Below are 18,432 nucleotides of genomic sequence, written 5' to 3' on the forward strand. Positions count from 1 at the left end.
TATATTCATTCACTTATGGGATCTGGTCAGACCCATTCATTTTCATTTCGATGATGAAACTGTTTGCAGTACTACATGTTCTGTTTGGTTCTTTGTGTATTCTTTCGTCATAATTTCTATTATTTTGCCTCTTTAATAAAATAACTTTATTTTCTCTTTCAGGTACTCCAGCTTTTGAGTTCCCAACTCTACTGTTTACAACATTTGCTGAATTGTACTCATAGTGATTTATATCCTCCCATGGTGCTGTTCTGGGATGGGGTTGTTTTGTTTAATGGGAGTCTCTCATGCCCTGAGTTGTGAAAGAGTCCCTTCAGAACAGTTATGTATTTGTTTCTGCCAGGGTTCTTTGGCTCTTAAATATCCTGGGGCATTTGTGAATGATTATTTCTCAGCTTGTGGTTCCTGAATTATGCAGATATTGTAAATTTATATCTTGCAGGCCTGGGATTTTTATTTCTCACAGGTACCTTTTGTTTTTAACCCCTATGCAAAGCCACAAGCAAAGAACAAACTTCTTTGCCTCTTTCCCAGACTAGTAGGTTGAATTTTTCCAGGCCCAGTGACTGGCAGTTGTTTAAGCCTCGAGGTTTTACCTGAGGGCTTAGTTCCTATTCCTCTGCCTCACTGAGGCTCTGGGCCTTGTGCTGCTTGTGCACGGAAACCCAGCTACTGGCTCCTGAGCCCTAAAGCCAAGTATAAAACGTGGGAGGGCTACAATTTATCAGTTTGTTTCTGGCACTGAGAATTTCCTGTCATGTTTTTGTTTTTTTGTTACGAGCTTGGCATATGGTTTATATAATAATTATTACATCAATTTTTTTGTAATTTAAATTCAATCAACATATAATGTAGTATTGGTTTCAGAGGTAGAGGTCAGTGATCCATCAGTCTTATATAATGCCCAGTGCTCATTACATCCCGTGCCCTCTTTAATGTCCATTACCCAGTTACCCCATCCCTCGATCCCTCTCCCCTCCAGCGAGCCTCAGTTTGTTTCCTATGATTAAGAGTTTCTTATGGTTTGTCTCCCTCTCTGATTTCATCTTGTTTTATTTTTCCCTCTGTTCTGCTATGATCCTCTGCTTTTTTTCTTAAATTCCACATATGAGTGAGATCATATTATAATTGTCTTTTTCTGACTGACTTATTTTGCTTGGCATAATACCCTCTAGTTCCATCCACATAATTGCAAATGGCAAGATTTCTTTTTCTTTTTTCCCTTATTTTTATTTTTATTTTTTTTGATGTTGAGTTGTATTCCATTGTGTATATACACTACATCTTTATCCATTCATCTGTTGATGGACATCCGGGTTCTTCCCATAGTTTGGCTGCCATAGATATTGAGGTGCAGGTACCTCTTCAAAGATACTATTATATTTTATCCAGTATTACTGTATAAAGGGAAGGTCAGTCAATCATTTAGAGGAGGTCTTCATGACGTAGTTTTTGAATGCATGTGAGTTGGTGTTGGTGGGGTGAGGTCTGGAGCTGATGACCAAGAAAGAATTCTTGAGATGTCTATGGTGCAAATTGGTGATTTTATTAAAGCACTGTGACAGGACCTGTGGGCAGGAGTTGCTTCATCAGGATTGTAAGGAATGGCTGATTATACTGAGGAGTTGGGGGAGGTTAGGGAGAAAGGAGGTTTTCAAAAGAACTTTTATATGCTAAAGGGAACCTACCAGATATCAGATATCTGAGGCTTTGTCATTGTCAAGGTTGTGTTTCCCTCTAGCAAAACATTAACATTAAGACAGTTGGGAGTTTCCTGGATGTTATACTCTGACTGTCACAAGTCCTTGTCAATGGGCTGCAGGTTATAAGGAAATTTTATTTTATTTACATTCCCTTCTACCTTTGTTTCCCACATCACTATGGATGGGCAGGTGTTGTTAGGACTCCAGGAAATTGAGTCTAAGGGTCTCTGGAAGTTAGCTATTGATAAGAATGCTTTTTCCTTGTAAATCACTAAGACTTTTACACACTGATAGAGGCTCCTGTCTTGAGGGACTGTGATCTCTATTAGTTAACCTTTTTTTTTTTTTTTCCTTTTCTTAGTTTTAGGGCAGCCAGGAATGCCTGCCTGAGGAATATCACATATATCCCACCTAGAAGTGGCGGTGGGGGTTGGTGGGGTGTCAGCTTGTGCTTTGTCCTCAGCTTGCCTTCTGCTCCCTCATCATTCTCATTTACTTTTCATGAAGAACATCAGTGATCTCTGTTTTGCACCGGCAAGCATTGCTTTCAGATCCTTATATTCCATATAAAGTAGCTTTTCCTAAAAAAACAGAAGTCTGGCACCAACTAGCTTTTAAGAAAATATTTTCACATAATACTCATAAAATCCAAGGTCTTATTTCCTATTTGTAATTGCAGGTTTTCAGCTCTCCTTGACTTTTATCACTTCCGTATTGGTTTATAGTTAAAACTACTCCTTCTCTTTTGCCACACCCCTTCCTTCATGGAGATGATTACTGGATCCCCTTTCTCCAATGTGATTCTCATTTCATTGTTCTCTTTGTCATGATGGTATCTTCTTTTTTATTTCAAATCCATGCACATCTGCTTGATCTTCCAGTGGGTTCCCTTTTATTACTGTTAGTACTTACTAGATTCAAACAGACTTTTCACTCTTAGATTTTTAGTTCACAAACTCTGTCCCTTCTGTAATTAACATTTTCTCTGTAGTCTTCGACATCCTTCTTCAGTCCTCTAGTCACAAGTATTTCTTATTCTTTGAATTCTGACTTAAATTCCTGATTCTGCAAATACTTATTAGTACCAGTCTCTACCCTCTCTAAAGTTCTACAAAATACTTATGCTTCTATATCAAAAATATGATATCTCGGGATCCCTGGGTGGCGCAGCGGTTTGGCGCCTGCCTTTGGCCCAGGGCGCGATCCTGGAGACCCGGGATCGAATCCCACGTCGGGCTCCCGGTGCATGGAGCCCGCTTCTCCCTCTGCCTGTGTCTCTGCCTCTCTCTCTCTCTCTCTGTGACTATCATAAATAAATAAAAATTAAAAAAATATATGATATCTCTACACTCTGTATAAATACTTGGTGGAAACTGCCTACAGAATTAATTCTAGTCTCTTTAAGGTGACATGCCTGGCCTTTCATAATTCATTCTCAACCTTCTTTCCCAGACTCATCTCCTGTTTCTTCTTTAGATTGCCTTGTCTTTTTGTTGTTGTTCTTGTTCACTACTGTGAACCAACCAACCAACCAATGACAAAAGATAGCGTGCCAACTTTGTTAATGGATAGATGAATGAATGAATTCAGAAGGCATTTATAGAATGCCTACCTTATGCCAAGAAGTGTGTTAGGTGTTGGGATATAAAGATGAATAAGATGTGGACCTGTCCCAAGGAGTCCATAGTTGAGTAGAGATGATTTGTATAGATATAACCAGAGAAAGAGTAAAAGGCATTATAAATAGAGTAGATGGCACAAGGCATAGAACATAAACATAATGCTTGATGTAAAAATTATCAAGATTTAGAACAGGAGATCACAGAAGCCTCAGATAATATAGTATTTTGTATGCCATTTTAAAGAACTTTGTGTCATTCTTGAAATGTTGATGTTCTTCATCTCTGTGTCTTTGCACGTGCTAAACTTGAAATGCCCATCCTCTCCATATCTCTCCACATGTGTATTTCTATTTCTATGTCTATTTCAAAACCCAGATCTAATCCATTTCTGGAAAAATTGCTCCTATTCTCTTCTTTAATCTCTTAATCCTTTCATCAGATTTTTCTTCTGAGCTTTATTCATATAATGGCATATCTTTGTGACATACCTCAGGGCTTAGCACACAGTAGACAATAAATACTGGTTGAATATGAGTAAGTTTAGGGAGTTCATTTCCTGCTTTCTGATTAAGGTAAAGGAAAAGAATAGGTTAGACAGAAAAATGCAGAAAAATTGAAAAATGCAAATTATTGAAATACATAATATATTCCTCAAATTATTCAATATTTTAAGGCTCAGCAAATTAATGGTAGTGATTATTTCCCATTGATATAACATTGAAACTTTTTTTTAATGCCAGCTAGCCATATTCTCTTTGTGTAATACCATCAGTGACCACAGTGATCATCATAAAGCTGAGTAACCTACCATAGAATATCCATCCTAGCTTTTTTGCTTCAGAGGCTGTCAGCCCCATATACTTTCCCCATCCTACTTTTTTAACCTGTAAAGTAAAAACAAGCTTCTATTATGCCATGGAACAGCTGCAGTTTCAGGTTCAAAGAATACGATTCAAGTATCACCAGCTCCCAGGTGCTGCCCAATATAATTACTACCCCTCCTTTGTGCTCCTTTATTACATACACAGACTCCTGTTATATGTTATTGTATTTATACACATTATAAATTATATACATTATATACATTTATATTCTTGTTTCTCCTCACTGTGAGCACTTTCATAGCAGTGATCTTGCCTTATTAGTGTCTGTATACTTAGCATCCGTCCCAGTTCTTTGACAGAGTTGTGCTCCATAAATGTTTACTGAACTGAGGAACAACCAGAAGAACGTATAGAACATAGTATAAAGATGGGCATTCTTTTGAAACTAGAGAACATGCATTCTGTTTTTTAGATTTTTCAAATAAACATTGGTTGTTGTTTTGTTACTTTTATGCTTCTTAAAATTCCTAAGTAATTACCTGCATACTCCATCAAACATTAACATGCACAGAAACTCAGGTATACCTTGATCACTCTCTCTCCTCCCTTTCCAACTCTGACCTTATCTCCAAACACTAACTTCTGCTCCACTTATACCCCACTTCGGTTGGGTGGCAGATAGGGAATATCCAGCCCTCTGGCTATTCTTCAGTCTTCACTCTCCCTATACTCTATTTTCCCCAAATCCCACTCCTACCCAAAAGGGTGGGATCCCGACCTTTATTTCCCAAGGGACTTCAGACCAGGATAATGTAACATCAATACATTTTTAAGAGTTTGAGGGTTTTTTTTTCCCTTCAAAATACAGCATTTGTGGGACATTCATGGCATGGCTTATTGCAGCTTCAGCAATCCAGATCTAATTCTCTTTATATCCTTTGTCAGTGGGCATTGAAAATCATGTCTGCCAGTCTTTTTTGCCATTTCTAGTTCTCCTCTCCCAATCTCTATGGGTCACTACTTGGAAAAAAGAAAATGCTTATTGACTTCTATAAGGACAAGCAATAATGTACAGGCATAGACTAATCTAGATCCATACACAGTAAAGAAACATGTTTTTAAGAGAAACAGATTTTGCCTACATTAATATAAATATGTTACTATATTAAGGAAAGCTATTTTCTTGGTGCTATATATCTAAAATCTAGCAGAGAACCATTGCTCAATGTTTGTATAAGCTAGAGTATCCAGATGATTCTCCAAAAACAAAGGCTTTTTATGCCTAAAAATTTAATCCTTCACATTTTAGGGGAAAAAAAACAGGGTTTGCAACTTTCAAACAGTTTTGCCCATCATTGCTGTTCAATGATTTAAAATAATCTCATTTAAAAACACCTCATTTATGACTTAGCTTGTCATCTTATTACTTTTACTGCTTAAAATATTGATGTATACTAGTGCCAAGTTCCAAACGCTTTTCCTAAGTTACTTTATGTAACTCAATAATTATTTATTTTTATTTTGTTTTTTTTAATTTATTTTCTTTTTTTTTATTTGTTTATGATAGTTACAGAGAGGAGAGAGAGAGAGAGAGAGAGAGAGAGGCAGAGACACAGGCAGAGGGAGAAGCAGGCTCCATGCACCGGGAGCCCGACGTGGGATTCGATCCCGGGTCTCCAGGACCGCGCCCTGGGCCAAAGGCAGGCGCCAAACCGCTGTGCCACCCAGGGATCCCTATTTTGTTTTTTAAAGTAGGCTCCATTCCCAGCTTGGAGTCCAACACCGGGCTTGAACTCACAACGCTGAGATCAAGACCTGAGCTGAGATCAAGAGTCAGATGCTTAACCTACTGAACCACCCAGGCATCCCAACGATTATTTTATTATCTCCATTTTATAGATGAAGAAGCAGGATCACAGAACTAGACTTTGATCACAGAGAAAAGCCAGGACTAAAGTCCATCAATTTATTCAACAAATGCTTGGGTGCTTACAATGTCAGTGAAGAGTACAACAATTTCTGCCTCACGGAGCTTATACTACAGTGGATATCAGTTCTTATTTTATTGATTACAAAGCATAACTTCTTGCAGTAATCTTACAGTGCCCTAGAAATAGCTAGCAGTCTTAATGCCTCTGGTAACTTTCTTTTCCATGTTACTACTGAAGCACTCAAGTCATTGAAACCCCAGCTGACCTATTTCACCAGATGCTGGACATTCTCAGTCAAGTTTGGATTTATAGTGGGTACCCAGGTTTAGGTCAAAAACATAAAATCTTAACAACGTCTTTGTTTTCAGGGAAGTGAAGAAGAAGTAGTATCTCACTAAGAATAAATGACAGGATAAAAGATTTGTAAAAAGCAGCTTGGATTTAGCATAGGTCAAAGTGCTGAGCAGGGACAACAGGAGGAAATGTTCCTCAGGGTTCCAGTCAGTGGCATCTTTTTATACAAAGCAATATTGCCAGCATTCTACTTAGAGTAATTTGCAGTAATATTTATTTTGAATATTTTTTATTAATTAATGGGATCTAGGAGTATCTGGTGAGAATTTCTCTACAAATGGCCATCGGATTAGTCTTATTCATGAAACTCATAAATCCATGAAATTCAACATTTTATGTCTAGGAAAAATAAAACTGGGGTCATGCTGTTTAAGGAGGGTAAGGGAATTTAATGGAATGCTGGGGTATTTATGGCAGATTTATGACAAAAATATATTCTAACTGGAAGCTTAATTGTGATTTAAATTACAGGTCAAGCTGTGCAATGTGTTTTCTTTTTAGGGGGAAATCTTTGGGGAGGTAGAGTGTACTTGTTTAAAGAAACAGCAAATGAGAAAAGATTGCATTTTCTGTTTCTCTTTTAAAATTTCAAGCTTCAGGGCAGCTGGGTGGCTCAGTCAGTTGGGTCTCTGCCTTTTGCTCAGGTCATGATCCCAGGGTCCTGGGAACCAGCCCCACATTGGGCTCCCTGTTCTGTGGGGAGGCTACTTCTTCTTCTCCCTTTCCCTTTGCCTGCCACTCCCTCTGCTGTGCTCTCTGTCAAATAAATGAATAAAATCTTTTTTTAAAAAAAAATAAAATTTAGAGCTGCTTTAGGTCAAATTGCCTTTGAGTTCCTAATGATGGCTGTTGTGAAGTTTCTTTGTTTTACTTCCTTTGTTATTCTCACCCTCTGTTCCAGAGCAGTTATTTCACTTGATAATAACAAAAAGATGTAGGCAACATATCTACCAACAAACTAATATGGAAACCAGAGATAAGGTATTCTCAACCTCTCTAGAATTGTGACATCCTATCATTTTAGGGACTCACATAAAATTAGTAAGTTCTGCAGACAGAAGAGCCCTTGAAGAATTATAGCCACTCATTTGGCCAATGGGAAAATTAAGTCTTATAGTGATTTTCCTAAATTTACTCTTTATCTCAAGTAAATTAAGGTCTAATGAAGAAATAAAACATGCATATGAATAATTTTAATTCTATGTAAAAGAAATTACTTCCCTGCAAAATAAAAATTAAAACATAATCAGAGGTTGACTCTGCAGGGAAGAGTTCTGCTTGGAAAAAGAACAGGAAAACCTGAGAACTCAGATTCTTACTCTTTGATATTTCCTTCACCCTCAGCAAAATTCTTCAATACTTAACATCACAACCACCACGCAGGATTCAGCCATGAATGGGGATGGGGTCAGGGTGGGGAATGGGGACAAAAGACCTAGAAGTGACCTGTTCTCCCTTTAAGTCTCTGAAACAAGGCCAAGTCAAGAATGGAACATTTATACAACCTTCTACTAAAGCTTTAGAATAATGGGGAAACAGTTCATAGAATATGGTGAAAGAAAGAAGAACCTAGTTTACAAATCATGACCTGGGACAGCAGATATTCTGGGACTCCCAGGCTTAGGGTCATTGGTGTGAGACCCCAGAGAAATAAATGGCACTAAAGTATCCTATCTGAATTTCTCATGTTATCCCCCCGACACCATCTTCCATCTTAGCTTTTCTATGCCTCAGGTTTGAGGAGCAGCTTCATAGTCATTCACTTAGTGGACCTTCTCCCCATTCAAAGCAAACTTATAATACAGGTCTGGTGTAGAGTGCCAAGAGAGTACAAAAGAGGAAGGAAGAAATCATGGCTGAAAACAGCATCATTTCCTGGTAGGTTTTTCCTAGATGGTGTTTGAGCTGAATCCTTAAGGGTAATATGCTTTTGACATTTGGAGGTAGGGAAACAACGGTCCAGGTGGACAGAGCATTGTGGACAAAAACTAAGACGCAGTGGTTTCCATAGGTGATAACCTGGTACAGCCTCCAAAGATTTTATTAGGAATCTATATTACTCTTGTAGTGGATGCTGTGTTATACCACATGGAGTCCCCTTCAGGACAGAGGCAGAAGTTCCCTCAGCTGCCAGGAGCGGTGACTGCTGATAGCACACAGCTGAGCCTCTCCCCAGACACTGCTCTCCCATGAAGAAAGCTGCCGAGCTGGAAATTATACCTCCTCTTCTGTGATCAGCTACATCCAATGGCTGGTTGATGCACAGACACAAAGCCCCTTTGCTTCAACCAGGACAAATATAAAGGGTCATCTAGACAGTTCCCTACACAGTCAGCAGGGACCTGGTGATTGCATCTCAGTTCAGCATCTCCCTGGGGCCTGTTCTCTTTTCTGCACTTGTCACAGGTGTTCTGGACCCCACTCCCGAATTAACTTTCTGCATAGCAATCTCTTGAACTCTCTGTATTCTCCGAGGAACCCCCTAAGAAAACTCCAGATATAACTGGAGACACTATAGGCTATTTTAACAACATTTAACATAGAATTTGGAAAGCCTAAAGAGTATATGTGATTAGAAGTGCTGGCTTTTGGTCTCTGTGGTAACAGGTTGGCACCTCAAATTAAGTGCTGAATTACTAGACCAATTTATATTCCACTGACAAAGACCTGGAAAGGAGAGAAATTGTACTTAAGCTGCGATGTGGCTGTCCTCAAGCTTTGCCAAGACCATCAATCAGTCCTGGTCACTAAGTGTTAGGGGCTTTATCAGTAAGATTATAACTGGAAGATATGTGTGGGAAAATAAAACAAAACAAAACAAAAACAAAAACAAAAAAACAAAAAGATACTCAAAGGCTTAAAAAGCAACAATGGTTTATTTCTTGTTCATGCTATATATCCGTTGTAGGTCAGCAGAGGGAAGAGGTATTGCTGCTTGTTATAATCACTAAGGGAGGTAGTCTACTGGAATAGTCCCTCCCTTAGAACCTTATATATCTCAGGCACCTGGGTGCCTCAGGGAGTTAGAGAAATTAAATAAACGTGTGTGTGTGTGTGTGTAAAATTTCTCAATTTAACCACTTGAGAGGTACCCGGGTGGGTTAGTCAGTTAAGCAACCGACTCTTGGTTTCAGCTCAAGCCATGATCTCAGTGTCAGGATATTGAGCCCTATGCCTCATCAGTGCAGCATCTGCTTGAGATTCTCTCTCTACCCCCCCCCTTGCTCGCATGCGGGTGCTCTCTAAAATAAATAAATAAAATCTTAAAGAAAAAAAAAGAAAGAATCTCACAGATCTCCGCCAGAGGGAACATGAGCTCTGGACTGGTCTAAAACCAGAATTTAAAATGCTCCACCCAAAATAACATTATTTACACTCACAATTTACCACAACTATTTACCACAGGGGGCTCACGAAGTGCAATCCCAACGATGCCTGGAAAATCAAGACAGCCGCAGGGGCTGGAATAATTGGCAGACTGCACTCATGAAGCCTCGGGGGAAATCTTGAAATCTAGAAAATAAAAAATGTAAAGAAAAAAATCTGGTTAAACTGGTAGCTGAATTCCCATTTTCAATGAAATTTTTAAAAAGCTTGGTAGTAAGTAATCATTGATCCTTTATTGACTTTCAAGTCATATTTGCACTATTTAGATTTTGTATTTATTTTATAAACACGTGTTAGGTACCTTCTATTTAAAAAGTGCTATGATTGTTACTCTTGGAGCATAACTATGAAAAATCTCTGGAATGTTTCCTTAAATACACTTGTATCTAGTTGGAGATAACTGGCATTTGAAGTATATAGGAGAAGAAAACAAGGACAGGATACAGGCAATGTTAAGTGAGTGCGAAGGAGGAAATTAAGTGTCAAGTTTGCAGCTAGGCAGGACAAATCTGTACCATCTACAAGTGCACTTGAAAACATTCTTCTGATTTGACCTATGTGGAAAAGTTAGATAAGGAAAAGTGAATGTTTTATTATTGTTTTTAAACCCTTCTTGATTTTCATTTCCCCTCCTCCCATTTAAGACCCTTCTATTTACATGTAAAAAAAAAACTTTTTCCCATATATAGCACCACAAATCTTTATGTGCTCAGGATAAATTATAATGAACTGAAAGCTAGTATCACTGCTCCTTGAAATCAGAAGCCATGCTTTCTTGGTATTCCGTATTCTTTCAAGTTAATGATGATTTATGGTGATAATTACAATAAATTGCATGTCCTATGCCTCTTACAGCTTATAAAGCAAGTTTACATAAACTATTAAAGTTATTTCTGCAACATGCTCATGAGATAGGTCCAGGTAGTTTTAATACAATCATTCGCATATCATATATAGAGAAATTGAGGCTGAAAGAAATAAAATAATTATTGTTGTAGTTATTTAATAGCTGTGAACAAACTACCTTAAAGTGGTGTCTTAAGATAATGGCACTCATTTATTTTCCTTATCTGAGAACTGACTAGGCTCAGCTAGTCAATCTTTACTTGGGATCATGCAATCATGTGATCACCAGAGCTGTGGTCACCTCTCAGGTCTCATTCACATGCTTGATGCCTGGGCTGGGATGACTCCAACATCCAGTATAAAAACTGCTGGGACTTCTCAGGCCTAGCTCTCTCTGTATCCTGCCCGCAATCTTCCTGCTTTGGATGAGGGCTACCCGAGGAAGGGGTATGAACTTAGGAGACACAGTTCTCTGCAGCTGAAGCAATCACTGAGGTGACAGCTGAATACTGTCTGCCAACAGGACTCCCAGAAGCTGAGGCAACAAGTTCTTCATTAAAGGAAAATTACATTGGCTCCAAGTCCAGTGCCCTCCTATTATCCCATACTGTCTCCACTAATATAACATCACTAATCTGCAGACATTAATAAATGTTAATTGTGAATTAATTATACAGTAAAAATGTATAATCACATTGGGACACTTTGTTGGACAAGGATATAGCACTCTGCATGTACATTTATTACCAGAACATGCCATACCTTACTAAGGTTGGAGGTATCAATGAGATCACCTCAGCACTAGCACTCAAATCTTTTTTTTAATATTTTATTTATTTATTCATGAGAGACACAGAGAGAGATGTAGAGACATAGGCAGAGGGAGAAGCAGGCTCCATGCAGGGAGCCCGATGTGGGACTTGATCCTGAGACTCCAGGATCCTGAGCCAAAGGCAGGCACTCAACCACTGAGCCACCCAGGCTTCCCTAGCACTCAAATATTACTTGCTTCAAGCTCCCCACCAATTTCTCCACCAATTCCAGCTCCTTTCCTTTCAGAGTAACTGTCCTTGAACACATGGGAATGCCTCTAGGTGGGATTTATGGACTACAAGTCAGTCCAGAGGGCCAGCGGCAGTCAGCCCGTATTTACTGCTCCAGGCTGCACTACCAATGTTCCTATCCCTAATTCCAGACTTGCATTGGAGAGTCACTGCTGTGATCCAACTTATCCATCAAGCTTCAGACTCCCTTATCCAACTGCTTACTCAACATTTCCATTACTATTGAGTCTGCATCTCAAAATTTGCTTGTCCAAAACCAAATACCCAATTTTGCCCACTAAAACCCCTATGCTTCTATATTTCAGCAAATGGCATAAACATTCTCCAAAACCTAGAATCATCCTTGACTCCTTTCTTTCTTATCCTGAGTATATATACCTGAAATTATATTACTTATTTGCTCATCTCCTTATTTTCTGCTTCTTCCTCCTAAAATTTCAGCTCCATGAGAATAGAAAATTCACTTGTTTCCTTCCCTAGTGTATGTCCAGCACTTTGAAAAACTTAGGTCTATGATTTACATAGAGTAGGCACTAGGTGAATATATGATAAATAATTGAAGAAATTAACTAATTAAATTCTTTTAACTAATATTCATGAATCCACAGCCACCAGCCTCAACAATGCTACAGAGATACTGCCTCAGGAAGATACATGTGCCCTAAGCAGAGTTTGTTCTTAGTGGCCTTAGAATCAGGTCATCTCTACCACCACTACTTACTGAATACCAGCCATTTTCAAGATTTGCTGATGTCATAGCCAGGATCACTAATATCATGGAGATTTCCCAGGGGCTGGCCTCTAAAACTGCTTTGTCTTTATTTAATGGCACTATGTCCAGTATCCCATATGGCATAAGCCAGCATTACTGCTGCCACTATGCTAATACCTCTGCACTTGTGAAGTATGTTATGTTCAGGTGTAAAAAGAAGTATTCCACAGCAGAAATATTTGAGTTCCAAATCATTACTGAGTAGAGTGAAATAGAACTTTCAATTGATACACAGCTCCTTTCATTCTCCCTGGACCTATACACAATCATAACTGGGTTAGGATGGATACAAATAAAATCTTAACATGGAAAGGGGCCAGTTTCTTTTCGGACTAATTTTTCCCATTCTTAAAGAGAATTCTCTTGGCAGAAACTCTATTGTCCACTACAGTAGTCTGTTTCCAAATTAACACAATCAATCTTTTCCTTCCTTCTTTCTCCCTCTTTCTTCTTCCTACTTGACAAATGTTCACAGAGCACCTATTCTGTTAAATACTGGGGAAACAAGGATAAATTAGAATTTGTAATCCCAAGGTACAGACATATCCTTGGAAAGGTACAAAAAATTATTTCAGGTTCACTATATATTAAAGCCACAGTAGGTCACAAGATAGACAAGGCCAATTATTAGTAATTAATAAGATCTTAATTCAGGAGAAGAAACAAGTTGTATCTGAAGATACGGTTAAGCTTCTTCTTTAGGTGATAATGGAGTGTTGGAGGCAAAAGAAGAAAAGGAGATAAGGCTGTTAGGACAGCACAGGTAAAGCCAGGGAGAGGCAGCCTAACTCATGACATAAAGTACTAAATCAGTCTAAGTTGGACACCTGAAGATTTATCATTGTCTTCAATTAAAAAAAATGTATTATGTTTCATATATAAACAATTCACAGAAGGGAGAAGACATCCCTTCATTTTCCTTTTATGAATTTTCTTATTATAAAAGTACCATAATTCATCCTGGGAATTCAGAAAATATAGAAAAGTACATGATAAAATCCTGGTATATTTTCTCCTAATTTAAATATATGTTTGTTATTATATACATATTCTTAATATTAACATACAAATTTTTTATTTATAGCTAAGGTCATATTTTATAGACCTTGTCACTTTTTTTTGACCTTCAATGCACACATAAATCTAACTGCTCAAGACGAAGATGCGATTGGGTGTGTGATGGAAATACTTACACTGAACTGTCTGTTCCAGGACATAATTACTTTTGGGGTGTGGCCCAGTAGGATGCCAATTCCTAAGATAAAATTATGTTTAACATAGCTCAAATTTCTGATTGATCTGATAGATCCCTTTATTAAAAAAAAGGAGACTGGGAGCACTTGGGCAGCTCAGTCCGTTAAGCATCCAAATTTTGATCTTAAGGTCAGGAGTTCAAGCCCCATGTTGGGCTCCACACTGAGCATGGAGTCTACTTTATTAAAAAAAAAAAAGGAGAGAGAAACACATACATATTTTTAAAAAATATTGAGTATCCTATGTAGAACTATGTGTATATAGCCAAATAGAATACACAATGAAATATAAAAGTATCTTTCCTATTATAATGAAACACACAGTCTGTGTTTTCACTTAGAATAGTTATGCTTTATCAAGCACTGATTATTGGCAGATATTGTTCTCAGTTTTCTCATGTATTACATCTAATCCTCAAAACTATTCCCCTATATTTACAGATGGGGAAACTGAGGCTCAGAAAGATTAAATAATTTGCTTAAGGTCACATATCTAAAAAATGTCTAGAATGAAATTAAACCCAAGTGGATTACAATAATAATTGTGGTATTAAATAAATATTCAATTTAGTTACCTATTGTGTTAATGGGTACTTTGATTAGAGAAGCAAACAATGATATTTTAATAGTCGTTATCTCTGGTAGGATTTTGTAGTTTAGTTTTATTTTATTCTTTACTGTTACAATCAGAAAAAATTACTATGACTGTGGCTCTGCCTGTTCTGAGCAGGAAAACACTGGGCAATATCCTCTTTATATTTAATTTTTCATCTCTGTTGTATCTGGAAGTTGAGAGTGTTGAGACAACTTTTTGAGGATCCCTTCTTGCTCTGAAATTCTATGGTTGTAAGACTTGACAGGGGATAGAATATTCCATGCAGAGGACCTATATATACTGAGACTAAAGTTTATGTTTACATAATATTATTTCTAGAAATACATTATAAACTCAATTTTCTCAAGAAAAATTATATATATATATATATATATATATATATATATATATATATATATATATATAAAAGCTAAACCAAGCCAAAACAAAACCAACCCACAAAACCTCAGAGGAAAAACTAGAGAAAGTAAAGGGAATCATTTTGGAAGAATGGTATAATAGAAAAAAAGCATTTTTCTATAAGCAGGACCAAGTTACATTTCAGGATTTGCTACTTTCTGGCTATGTTGAGAAAATGCTTTCCCTCTTATTCCCAGTTGCTTTTCCTATCATAAATTAGGCAATTAGAAATTAAAAGAGTTAATATCTTACTATAACCAGGCAAACTTGATGCTACATGGAACATAGGAATCAGAGCAGTAGGCAAAATCAGTTTATCACTTTTGGGGGGATAGGGGGAGGATGCAAATATTGCTAACTCTTGGACAGTAACAGAACACATATCGAAGGTGCCTTATTCCAAAGACAAAATGAGCTTTTCAATATAAGGCTTTCTAGGAGAACCTGGGGGTAGATAGGTAAGGATGTTTAGTGACTCCCAGGCTACATAGTACCAAGAGTCTTGTCCTGTGAGATCTGTGTGCTTATTTGCAGAGGACTCACCTGGAGATAGTCCTTTAATCAAACATTTCCTTCATATGGGATCAGAGAGAGGTGCCCCTACTCAGCATTCCTGATTTCTTCCTCCCACGGAATGAAATGTCTTCCTTGCTGCAATTGTGGTGGAGGAACTGATATGGTTCCTCTCTCCTGTGTAATGATGATCCATGATCTTGATAAAGAAAGAATCTGACAGCTACATAGTTGAGTACACCCTGAGGTCAAAGAGGAAAAAGGATCATAGTATGTTCCATGACAATAAAAAAGCACATAACTTACTTCAGGGAAAAAAAAATGTGGATAAGGGAATTCTAATAAACAGTGAATGAATTGTAAATTGGTAATATCTAGTGAAGTTGAAGGTGTATATTCCCTACAACTCAGCAGCTTCTTTTCTAGGAGAAATTCTGATATGTGTATAAAAGGAGATATGCTCAAGATTTATGGCAGCACTAGTGGAAAAAGGGAAGAATTCGAAACAATTTAAGTGTCCATCAACAGGAGAAAAAAATAGTGTGATTTTGTCATGGAATAGAATGTTACAAATACAAAGCAGTTAAATAAAACAGAGCAAAATATATATTAATACGGATGATGATCACAAACATAATGTTAAATAAAACAGAGCACTTTGCAAAATAATACCTGTAATATGATACCATTTATATAGTTTAAAATTCTGCAAAATTATAATATATATTGTTTAGAGATAAATACAAGTATAGAAAGAGTAGAAAACCTAATTAAAAATGATAAATATTGAATTAATGAGACTACCTTTGAGAAGGAGCAAAGGTCATGGAAATGCAAGGATTGTAGAGAGAACCCCAACTATAACAAAAGCAAATATGGAATAATGTGAAAGTATGATAAAACCAGATGCTACACACATGATTTTTATTATGGTATTCAATATTGTTGAGTTTTTTTTAACTACTTAATCTTGAAACACTAATTTAAAAAGCATTGCATATTCAAGCTTGTGTATTTTTTAATGAGTATAAAAATTGCCTTTAACATGTATAAAAGATAAGATGCCAATCAAATGTTAGAAACATTGAATTAGAATTTGAGGATTCTGTAGAAACATCTGAACCTGTAAGAGGAGATAAATTAGGGAAATTATGAATTTCATTATTGTAGAGGATTTTATCCTCTTATTGAATGAGATAAATTTTATCCATTTGTATGAGTCATATTCTGGCTCTGAGTTTTACCACATATATAAGCACAGGTATTTCAATTTTCTGTAATTTACCCATTTCTAAAATTGACATATTCATTTTTTCAGATTATTGTTTCCAAGCTCTTTGACAAGAAAAGGTAGCTTCTAAAATTGTAAGTAAAGTCAGCACATTTGTTTGGCTACTAAACCCTATGTGTGCTTTATTTCAGCAAGTAAAACTCACAGGAATGCATTCTTACCATGCCTGTCTAAGACACATTGAGGCAGTGAAGTTCGAAGGTGTTATGTTCCTGTAGATTTCTATTATGCTAAAAATCCTTGAAACATGAGAAGTGTGTAGCCATACTGATTTTCTCTCAGCATGCGATGCAGAATTTATATACTCTATTTCACTCTCATAAAAGAAAATCTATCACTAAAAATAATGGTCCTGCACAAATTATATATTGAAAATGATCAAATACCTCCTTTTAAAATTCCTACTTTTTATATGACATAAAAATATAAATTAAGAAACCAGAGTTTGAAGAAAAATGGTTAAAATTGTCATGGCTTTTAGCACCAGTTTTTATTTTGCTATGTATTTTACATAACTTGAATTAAATCCAATTTTGAGGCAATAAGGTGTCTATTTAATTGCATATTTTTATTAAAATATTTTTTAAAACTTTTCAGAAAGTCCTCTAAATTATATATTTCTATAATCCATTCATTTGGTACTTCTTGTAGACTTACCATGCATAGGATATGGGGGACCAAGATGTATAAGGAACACATAATTAACATGTATCAAATTTATATATTCAAAGCATTTGCCAAGTACTTTTTAATCATATCTTATTTTACAGTAGCTCTGAAATGTAGACATTCCCATTACGCTGATTTTGGCAGCTCCTCCCATCAAGTCCTTCCATGACTTGAATCTAAACTTCCCTTTTGATTAGCTTCTGGTCAACAGGGTGCAGTAGAATTGACTGTCATTTCTGAGCTCAGTCTCTAGGAAATCTTTCACTTGCTTTCTCTTGGCATTCTATTCTCACAGATAGCTCCGGTTAGCTTACTGGAGGATGAGAAATTACATGGAAAGAGCCAGTTGTCCTACCTGAGGCTATCATAGATCATCTTGCCAGCCAACTACCAAACATGGGAAGGAACCCAGCCAAGATAAGAAAGCTGCACCCTTGATACAAGTCTCATTACAGATATGTAAGTAAGGCCAGCCAATCCCAGAAGAACCACCTAGCTTACTCAAGATTTAAGAGAAATAGAACTTTAAGTCAATAATAAAGCTATAATAAATAATACAATACTGTATATTTAAAAGTTGCTAAAAGTCAATCTTAAAAGTTTTCATTTTCTTAAAAAAAAAGCATTCAGAAATGCTTATTGTATTTTTATTCTAAAGATTTTATCCATTTATTTCTGAGAGAGAAAGAGAGAGAGCATGCGTTGGTGCGGGAGCAGGGATCATGACCTGAGCCGAAGGCAGATGTTTAACCAACTGAGCCACCCAGCACCCGAAAAATGCTATTGTTTTAAGCCACTGAATTTTGGAGTCATTTGCTACTCAGCAATAGTTAACAATGACACACTGATCTTCAAAAAAGTGACACGATTTAGATTAGAGGTGAATACTGAATCACACCTGTATAACTTCAAAGCTCATGTTCTTTCCATACACTGCATGGGATATAAATAATATAGAGATGTTTAGACCAAAGTAGTATAGTTACTCCAAAGAGGGAGGAGTAACTTTGATTGACATGATTAAGAAAGCTATTATAAGGAAGATATTCTTTGGATTGCACCCTTAATAGAGAAGGAGGCTTGCAGTTGAAAATGAGCTAAGGTCTAAAAGCAAGAAGGTGAAAATCATGTTCAGAGAATGGCCAATGAGGCTGTTACCCACAAAGTACAGTTGGCAGAAAAAAAGCA

This window comes from Nyctereutes procyonoides, unplaced genomic scaffold, assembly GCF_905146905.1.
Source record: "Nyctereutes procyonoides isolate TBG_1078 unplaced genomic scaffold, NYPRO_anot_genome, whole genome shotgun sequence".
NCBI lineage: Eukaryota > Metazoa > Chordata > Mammalia > Carnivora > Canidae > Nyctereutes > Nyctereutes procyonoides.